At 34.8% G+C, this 11019-nt stretch overlaps 1 long non-coding RNA gene across 1 annotated transcript; it reads right to left on the bottom strand.

Moving 5' to 3' along the window:
- Positions 1 to 1251: 1251 nt before the first annotated feature.
- Positions 1252 to 3667, bottom strand: LOC112421724 (uncharacterized). The gene is made up of 3 exons (XR_005646394.1): positions 3277 to 3667; positions 1758 to 1867; positions 1252 to 1365 (listed from the first exon to the last, which is right to left on the bottom strand). It is a non-coding gene; the product is annotated as an uncharacterized lncRNA (long non-coding RNA).
- Positions 3668 to 11019: the final 7352 nt, after the last annotated feature.

Raw genomic sequence — 11019 nt, 5'->3', positions numbered from 1 at the left:
AAATTCAGTTCAAAATAATTAAATACTAAACCAAGTGTTTAGTGTGTTCAACGACAAATTTCATACATATCAATTTTGCGACCCAAAATGTTGTAACATGTGTGAAAATTAAGTTAAAATACTAAACATAAATTTTCACATTGGGTAGAACTACTTTTATGTGAATTGATAAAAGGGGAAGTCCTACAATGTGTTGGAACAAAATGTGTTTAACATTACCCTTTGAGAGTTTTGATGATAATAAGGTATTAAAAATTGTCAATTGGATATGCTAATATTTGTTCAAGTGTACAGGATCATAGACAAAAAACTTGGAATCATTATTAGGTTCTAGAAGAACAAAAGAGAGCAAATGAATCAACAAAAAGGAAGCTTAAAGCGTCTGAAGAGAAGTGCTCCTGAAGACAAAAGTGCTCATGAAGTGATGACGTCATCAGAAGCAAGATCACCAGAAGCTAAAGTTCATCAGGAGATGCAAGACTTAAAGCGTCAAAGGCTGTTGAATTGATTTAATCTCGTCTAAGCATTACAAAAGACTGGAAAAGTGAAGCAACGATTATTTTGAAAGGATTTGAAGGCATTGGATGCTTGTTCTTTGAAGAGCGTTGACAAAGTACAATTGTACGAAGTGTACAACCACTATCTCCACTACTCAGTTTGTGTCTCTGCTACAAGACAAAGATAACAGTTCTGCCTACAACAATGTTCCTACATACTGGGAATGGATTTGAAATTGATCCTTCATAGAACAATAACCATATCAGGCAAAAGATCATTGGTGATTGATCAAAGCTTCAAACGACTCTATTTTGATGTGCTGAAAATTCACAACGTCTCTTTCACAACGTCTCTTTCAAATATTAAATTATTATTCGAGATTTTGAGAAGTGTGATATCCCGTTTCATGATGTTTTACTCTGATTATTGTTGAAATTTTTATGTTGGGAAAACAGGGTGTTACAGGTATTGCGACGATTCATAACAATCGCAAAGTAGGAACTCTAATTTAATTTAAATGGGCTTGCGACCCTTCCTAACAGTCACAAATGTTTAATTTTTTTTTTTAAAAAAAAATATTTAATTTAATTTAAATGGGCTTGCGACCCTTCACAACAGTCGCAAATGTTTAATTTTTTAAAAAAAAAAAATGGGCCAATTTTTGTTGACAACATAAATACTTAAAATACAGAAATAGAACTAAAAATTTCTTAATCATATTCATATAACGATCAAAACAATAGATAAATTACATAGTTTAAACTACTAAATCAAATCCAACATATATAATTTAACTCCAAAAAATTCAAAGAGCAGCCAACAACATGAAAGGCAGCCAACATCCAAAAAACTCAAAGAGACCTGCAGCTGAAACAAAACAATGTGAAATGCATCAACACTCCAAAATAAAAACACAATAGCTACTCATGTTCAACATTTCTTTTTAAATGGTTTAGCTCATAATGAACTTAACCACAAAAACATCAGATATCGGCCTGTAATACACAAACCTAGTTGAATGATTGCATATGCTAAATATGGAAAATTCAATTTAAATAGCAGCAACTGAAGCAACTATATGTACATATTACCAATAGGCAATTATAACATGGAAAATTATGTAAAATAAATAATATTCTTTCTTATTCTCTATAATAATATAAATACCAACATGTAAATCCCAGCGCTTACTACTGCATAATAGATCACTAAGACAACATGTAAATCTAAAATGAGATGAAGTCCATGGAAAAACATACCCTATGATAAAGAAGTATCTTGCCGAACATGATGTATAATTTCTGCCAGAAGACTATAAGCCAAGGGACTCAACGTCTCAAAGCATGCACACCCAGTTGCAAGCAGATCCCTGAAATTTTTAAAATTTATGAATTAGAATATGCTCAATAGTATGCTGTCAGGGATTAACTTCCTCTTATTGTTCTACAATTCTCTATAAATGATAATAAGCTCAATACATTTGTATGTTGTCATGGTGGAAGGCCAAATTTTTGCCATATTCCTGACAGGCGAGCATTTAAATCACAACTATGAAATTTCTCAAACATATCTACTATTGTTAGAAAAAATAAAGGAAGCAATAATCTAACAGTGAATCATTTGACATCAAATTATCCCAAAGCAAGTACATACCAAAGAAATTATAATATTAACTATTGATCATAAACCAAGAAAGTTTCAAGCAGAAACTATTCTAATCTAGTTCAAGCTTCAATACACTAATAGCAACAAACCTTAGAAATTTGGAAGCATGCCATAGTTATCTATGAACTATAGCATGCTGAACCTTAGAAAATCAGCATTCTAGAAACATGAAATTACATAAATGATATCAATCTATAAAAAGCAATATTGAATTTTTATTCTAAACCTTTCTACTTTATAGAGACTAACTACATGTCATGACTTAAATCTGTCACTGATGTACAATCTTAAACTGCTTATACACTTTTTCTATTTTATTACTATCTAAACAGAACTAATCACAGGATTTGGAACCACTTTGGTCCATATAAGAGCACTACCTTTGGAGGAAGAATACCCAACTTCTGGAAGCACTCCTTGTGGGTCATTGGAAAATGATGGCTTCGACTAACTCTTGGATCTGTCAACAAAACCCAAACTATTGATCATAAGATCCACTATCTTATTGACCATAATTTCATTATAAAAAAAAAGGCTTCAATAAATTAAGACAATAATTAATGCTTACCTGCTTCTCTAATCCACCAATGTCATTTTAGTCCTCTGTTGGCTTTTCATCAACTAAAAAAATGGCATGTGTAAATAAATGGCATAATTTAAAAGCTTAATTGTCTCTCAAAATTCCAAATACATTGAGTTAACAACGAAATTGCAGAAGACAACAGATATCTACACGGGCTGTATTTCAAGTTAGAGGAAGCAAGCAAATATTCTAAACTAAAATCACAGAATTCCATTATCAAATTACCAAAAGAAAGAAAAATAAAAACGTATATTTTAAGTTTAGTTTTAGAATAAACAAGTTTCAACGCTTGGTCTTTGGGAACATCATATAAAACCATGATGATAATTCAAAGTCAATTCCTTCTTTTCCCTCCTTATATAAGACCATATACCTTAAATAAAGGGTTAGCATATCAAAATCCAACTTTCTTGGGTCAATTTAAATTTTCATTTCAAAGCCAATGAAGTAAACTCAGCAAATACATATCCAAATGTCCAAAAGCAATAATAAAATGATACAAAACGATATAACTAGTCAAAAGAGTATACCTGATGACTATTGAGTCTGTGAGCATCAGATCCAGCTTCATAAAGATCATTCTCGACATCATCCAGCGGATCACTAACAATCTCAACATAGAGTTGTCAGGTCAATCTTTTGATGGTATAAAAATATTGAAATCGTCACGAAGTGCATGAGCCAAAGAACAAAGTGCATCAACAACATCCTCTCAGAACTTATTGTTTTCCTGTAAAAAATAAGTACAATTGATAGACATCACCAAACCAACTAACAAAGAATGTAAGAAATGATAAAAAAAAATAAAATGAAAGAGGTAATCAAGAAACTCCAATGTCATTAAAAAATCTAAAATTAGTATTATTCCATAAAAAATGAATCAGTTCAAAAGAATTAAACTAGAGATCATCATCTACCAGGGATTATTTATTTCACATTGTTCTTATTTGCGAACCTAACGTTAGCAAACTCAGCAAATTATATTTGTTCATTTTTTAAGCACAAGCCATATTTAGTATTTAGTGTGAACCATTAGTTTTACCGGGTTAGTAGAGTAATAATTGATATTTTACCATTTAGTGATCGTTGGTGATGTTTTACCGTTATTCGACCGTTATTAGTGAATTACCGTTGTGTGGGTAGAAACATTTTTGATTTGAATAGAAATGGTTTAAGTCCATTAAGTGGAGAGTTAGGTCCATTAAGTGGAGAGTTAGGCCCATTAAGGGGACTTGATATAAAAACCTAGTCTTATGAGAAATTTCCTCACACTTTCATTTCACAAAGATATTTTGAGAGAATAGAGAGAGAAAGTGGGAGCAAGAGGAGAAAAGGGTAGAGAGAAGAGGACTTGAAGAATCAAGGGTTTGGAGAAGAGCTAGGAGCAAAATTGAAGCCTAAGCTAGAGAGAGTAATATAACTAAGGTAAGGGGGTAGAATTTATCATAATCATTTATCACAATTTTCAATTATTTGTATGAAAAGTGCTTAATTGGGTGAATTAATTAATTGTTCATAAATGATGAAATTCGTGCTCTAATTATGATGACATGTTTAGACATATGAAGTTATGGATAATTGAATTGATGTTGGTTGAATTACATGTTCAAAGTATGAAAATATGTTCAATTGATGAATTATGCTATGTTGTTGATGAATTGTGATAAGTTTCATGATCAATTGATGTTGTTGTTAAGTCATGTTGTTGATGATAATTCATGGCTTGGGTTTGCATGATTCATGGTTTGTGGCTGAGAAATGAAATGTTGTTGGTGTTTGGGTGAAACTTGGTGAATTGGTCATATGTCAAGTGTTTTCAAGTTTGATTGAGTCTTTGTGAGTCTTTCTAGTCATATTGACCTATAAACATCATTTGAAAACACATTTGGGCAATGAGGGATCAAAATTGGGAATTTTGGGTGAAAAGGGTTTCAAACCCGTAACAATTTCTGCAAAACTGTGAACGTTCGCTTAGAGGTTCGCTTAAGCGACCTGTAAGCTAGTGTAACACCCCGTTTTCCCAACTTAAAAATTATTAAATAAAATCAGAGTTAATCAACAAACGGAGTGTCACACTGCTTTTCAAATAATAGTTTCAATAAAACATATCAATTCATCGCAACAGAATTTATTTTCAACGTTAAACAACTTTCAATAAGTCTAGCACAAGGCCTCAACAATTTGTCTTTAAAGATCTAATCCAACACCAACAAGTTCATAATGGTACATAAGGAATGATAAATACAACGACATTATTTCTCATTCCGTTACGTATCAGAGCACCTAAGACTCATGTGAGGAATAGTCCACTCACGATAGCAACTAACAACTACTACTCTGGGTCACCTGCAAGTTACCCATACGAAGGGCACCGTTTCCAAGTAGAAGGGGTGTGTAACACCCCGTTATCCCAAACAATTAAATAATAAATAATAAATCAGAGTTTAACACCAAACAGGCATGTCACACTACTTTCTAAAATTTCTTAAATAGAATATAAAACTATTTAATAAACATCAACTCTATTAGTTACACCAAAACCTTGCAGCGGAATATTTTCATTAACACTAGTACAAAAAACACTTATTAAATCTAGGATTTTAAATGGGATGCTATCCACATGACTTAAAAAGTTAGGTGTAAGGAAAATTTTTAACTTCTAATGATAAAGCGCCAAGTACCCCTCCTAAAAAAATTTCACATTTCATTATCCCTTTTCACTTTTCACTTTCTCTTTTCTCTTTTCCCCTTCCGTGAAAACCCAATCCACCACCATCGTGAAACCACCAATCCACCACCATGAAAACCCAATCCACCACCTCCTGAAATCCCAATCCACCAAACCAATCAAACTCCACCAATCCAATCGAACTCCACCAATCCACCACCGTCAAAACCCAATCGAACTCAGACCCTAAACCACCACCGTTCTCCTTTTTCGTCCATTTTCAATCGCAACCCAATCCCAAACCACCACCGTGAAACCCAAATTCAGACCCCAAACCACCGTGAAACACCTTCTCTGCACCATTGTAACACCCCGTTTTCCCAATATACAAATTTCATAAACAATTATCAGAGTGAAAACCATAAACGGGATATCACATAGAACGTAATCCAAAAACAGTTAAATGATAATTTAACCTTCACAAATATCTTTAACATAGCAGCGGAAAATCATAAACATAAATCATAAACGTTTTTGGCACGCAGGCCCAATAAGTATCTCAAAAGAGTTTATCAAAACATAAGCAGTTCACGTAAGAGAATGAAGCATGTTATAGCATATAACCCCATCCCGTTACGTATCAGAGCGACCTAGACGACACAGTGAAGGCAAGGCCAACTCACGAAGCAAATGCACACTAAGCACGATCACCTGCAAGTTACCCATACGAAGGGCAACATTTTCAAGCAGAAGGGGTGAGATTTCATAATAAAATAACATTAATCAATGTAATTGCGAATCATAATTTACATCATAATCATTCCATTATTAACTTTGCATAAATGCTAAACAGTTATCACGTAATCATATATCCAATTCATTATGAACAACGTAACATAATCAATAAACACTTATCACGTAATCACATATTCATTCATTATCAACAAGGCATCTTAATCATGACAATGTGACAATGCTCCTAGACTCCGTATATGCATGTGGTACCAATCGTCATCATAAGTATTAATATACTTTAATCGTGCGGAGGACAAAGCTCCTATAAAACGTGCGGAGGACAAAGCTCCTAATTTTCGTGGTGAGGACTAAGCTCAATGATATGCTATGCATGGACTCTTAACAACAAAACACGTAATCAACGTAATCAACATGCATCCAATAATTTGGAGCTAAACTTTATCATATACTTATGCACTTAGTTAAACAACGGAAGCAGCATAAACAAGTCACATATCAAGATGATATTATTATATCAATAGCACATAAATTGCATTATTATCAAACCTTCATATCTTGCATGAATATACAATACATTAACTCATATTCAATTAATATCAATATAACCTAAACAACTCTAAAGGCTGCATTAAACGTCACCACTAGGTCTCATTACCAGTTAGGGGTTCACTCTTGATCAACAAGTGCGACACAGATCGCACAGACACTCAGGAAACTACAATCTGGTTGTACTCGCGAGGCGAGAGTTCTTACTCGCCATGGCGAGCACCACTCAACTCCCAAACTAAGCTCGTTCTGGGTTCCCTCTGATCCTACATTCATTCCTAATCAATACTAGGCATGTTCAGGTACTCAAAGGCATCCAAGGTCCAACTAAAAAGGTCGAAACACGAAATATGACATGCACTCTGCCTAAGCTCGCGAGGCGAGGAAGGTTGCTCGCCATGGCGAGTTGCACCAAACAACTCGCGAGGCGAAGGAAAGGGGCTCGCGTGGCGAGCGATGAAGTTCATCACTCGCGAGGCGAGGATCATCACTCGCCGTGGCGAGCGATGAACAGAAGCACGGGCAGACTAGGGTTTTTCTCAAAAATCCATCACACAACATGGTTCAAGGCCTAATTTTGATTCCAGAATTCATCCTAAACATATTCTAAGGTTATAGGACGGTTCTTACATCAATCTAAACAAGTTTTACCGTTTGATCATCAATTTTTAGGGCTTTGACCTAATTCCAAAACTTCTCTAAATCAATCCTAACTTGGTCAACTAATCATCAGAATTACAGTAATTAACATTATTGAATTATTAGTCTCACCCTTACCTGGTTATGAAGAAATCGCAGCTCTCTCTATGCTCTTCTCCCTTCTAAGCTTTTTCTCCCTTTTCCAAAAGTTTTCACGTACAATGCGTTTCTAAAATATTAGGTCTTCTCCTATTTATACCTCTTTCTAATAACTTATCTTATCTCACTTTCTCCCCCAAAACTATCTAAAATATCAAAACAGCCCTCAACTAAATATTTTTCAAATCTTTATTTTATTTAACAATAAAATAAATCTCATATCATAATCAAATCCTTCAATACTCATAACTTAACACGTCATCGATCAAATCATCAAAATCACCACAATTTATCAAAACATATCAAAATCATACATATATTATATAAATATAATATAATCACCTAAACTCGATTAAATAACGATTAAACGAAAGTGGGCGTTACAACCATCGTTGTCTCTCTCCATCGCTGTCTCTCTACATCTTCAACGTCTGTCTCAAATTCCAGCTCAAAATGGTAACATAACTCAAATCCTTCTTCAACTAACTTCAATCTATGTATTTTTGTTTTGATTTTCATTTTGAAATTGTTTCTCAGAAGCTATCGCACAGTCGCCGAGTCGCCGTGAAACCGTGTTCCGTCTTCGTCACCGCGAAATCGTAATTTCTAGGTAAATCTTCTAATCTCTGTGTTTTTCAATTGTTTAATTGTTTTTTATTTTCGTTTTTGATTTTGAATTGTTCTAGGTAAATTTTAATTGTAATTATCAAGTTTGTGTTGAATCGTAATTTTAATTATTATAGGTAAATTGATTTTCGTTTTTGATTTTGAATGTGTTGATTACTGTTAGAAGGAAAATAAACAGTATATGTATTGCTGTAGTTTGGTTTCAGTGCTAACTGCAATTTCATACTGTCAATTTAGTGTGGTTCACTAGCAAGTTTATGATTGCTTTGATGTATGCATAAGCCGTAATCACTAATCATATGATGCAATATCTGTGCACTGTATGTCAAATGTATCGAAATGCTCATGAGCTATTTTAGGTCATTTTTTGTCAACCTGGGTGAGTCTTGATAGGACGCTTGTAGGGGTTTGAATAATAATTAAAATGTGAAGGTATTTACTTAGGTTAGGTTTGTTTATTGATGGTATTTTGTAAATGTACTACTATAAGTTTCCAGTGTGGCCACTGGACATTTTCAGCTGTGCATCTTAAACTTAGACCTCTTTTCTCCTTTCCTTTTGAAGTCTTTAAGTTACTTCTAGCCTCTTGGATTTCTGAATTTGACCTTATTTTAAAGATGGAAAACAAAGATTGACCTTATTTTAAGTCTCCAATAAATAATCCTGGCATAAAAGCCTCATCAAAACAATTCAAACAACAAATAAGGGCTCCGCAACATGTTCCAAAATATGATACATAAGGAATGAAAGCTATAACAACTAAGTCCCATTCCGTTACGTATCAGAGCCCTAGACACTTGAGCCACCATCTACTACTTAGGATCACCTGCAAGTTACCCATAGGAAGGGCAACATTTCCAAGCAGAAGGGGTGAGATTCACAACAATAATAATAGATATATAATTCATCAATTGAATCTAACACCCTAAAATAACAATAATTATTCAATATACATATATATTTCATAATTAACAACATCTTCAATATGTGGCAATTTCAACCAACAATAACGACTCAATGCAACTACATGACAACACCACTAAGACTCCTCAACAATGCGACTATGCACGTGCATGTGGTACCATTTTACAGGACAGAAGCCCTCATCGAATTTTGAATGGTTAAAGCATTCTCAGGGCATAAGCCCTCACCAATTTGAACAACAAGGTGTTCCAGGGCATGAGCCCTCCCGCTTTGAACGACAAGGCGTTCCAGGGCATGAGCCCTCACCGCTTTATGTTTATGCAATGGACTCCACCTGTGTATATCTACATACAACTCAACAATGCATATATATAATATGACTTACAACCCAACAATTTAACAACATGTATGATTTAATTAGATATAAACATACATCACAGTCACCAACAAATCTTCATAATTAATCCAACAATTCCAAAAAATACACAATTAATCATAATCATAATCCTACATCAAGTTCATTCATTTATATTCAATTAAAGAACAAACAACTTCAGGTACTGGGCAACTCGCCTCGCGAGTGCATTTGCTCGCTATGGCGAGCTCAGGAAAACGGTTACTCGCCATGGCGAGTACGAGGCGAACAAGAAAAAGGGTGCTCTCGGGAGTTTTGACATTTTTCTCACTAAATCCTCATTTTTAAGCTCCCTATTCATCTTTTTAATCTAAAAATTGTCCCAGTCCTCTCTAAAATCATTTAGGCACTCAAAACTAACCAAATTACACCTTATAACAACAATTTAAAAATCATGATCTCTCACTCACTTACTAGCCATGGCGAGTGGTTCTGCTCACGAGGCGAGCCATGAAGATTGCTCACTCGCGAGGCGAGACAGGCTACTCGCCGGGGCGAGCGATGAAGGTCTGTACGGGCAGAATGCAGGTTTTTCCCAAAAATCCCAATTTCCTCCATTTCACTCCCCAAATCAGTTTACAGATGTGTAATGAAATGTTGTATGCAACCAGAACCTATTTCTAACACTAAAACAAGGTTTCTACCCTCAATCCACCCAAAAATCAAAGAACCAAAACCTAACCCAAATTTCCAATTTTCATCCAGAACTATGTTAAATCAAAATCAAAATTTCATTCTACATTATTGAAAGTAAACCTCACCCTTACCTTAATTCAGATGAAAAATCTCTACAGAATCTGGTTCTCTTGGTTCTTCTCCCTTGTTCTTGGTTTTTCTCCCAAAACTTGTTTTACGTGAAACTACTTCTGACTTTCTCTTTTCCTAACTCCCAACACTTAACTCCCCCTTTATTTCATTTAACTCCCTCTTAATTCTATTAATTCTAATTAAATCCCCAAACTCCAAAATAATAATAATTCTTACTTATTCTAATTAATACTACAATTGATTTTTTTTTTTTAGTTTTATTGGCGATTGGCGATTTTCAAGATTGGCGATTGCGCGCGCTAAGGTTCCTTTTGCAGCTTTCCGGCAAGGGGTTTCCGGCTTCGGTTTACGATAGCAGAATTCTGGCAAGGGTTTCCGGCAACGGTACATCAATAAGATTCAGTGGTTTCTTGCAATTGGGGATGCGCAACCGTGATGATACCTCCTAGTGTTGCAAAGGTTGGTCACTGTGTTTCCCAAGTTTAGAAACATTGTATCGTTCTTGCTGTTCTTGCTGTTTCTGTTGTTTTCCTTCGGCTGCCATCACTGCTTTCTCAGTTGGACCTCATTGATTATCATCCTGTACAGCAATTCTCTGAACTTGATTTTTAAAATCGAGGTCGTGCAACCGCGCTAATGCCTTTGTGCATTACAAAGGTTGAGTCACGCGTGTATCAATATTAAAATCGTTCTGGTGAATTGTCAACGGACCACCTATGCCATACACGTGCCATGGCCGTGTGTGTCTGATGCAGCACTTCCCGTCTCAAC

The sequence above is a fragment of the Medicago truncatula genome, chromosome 5 (genome assembly GCF_003473485.1).
Source record: "Medicago truncatula cultivar Jemalong A17 chromosome 5, MtrunA17r5.0-ANR, whole genome shotgun sequence".
Taxonomy (NCBI): domain Eukaryota; kingdom Viridiplantae; phylum Streptophyta; class Magnoliopsida; order Fabales; family Fabaceae; genus Medicago; species Medicago truncatula.
Note: the sequence above shows the minus strand (reverse complement) of the source record. Positions and strands in the feature narration are given on the sequence as shown.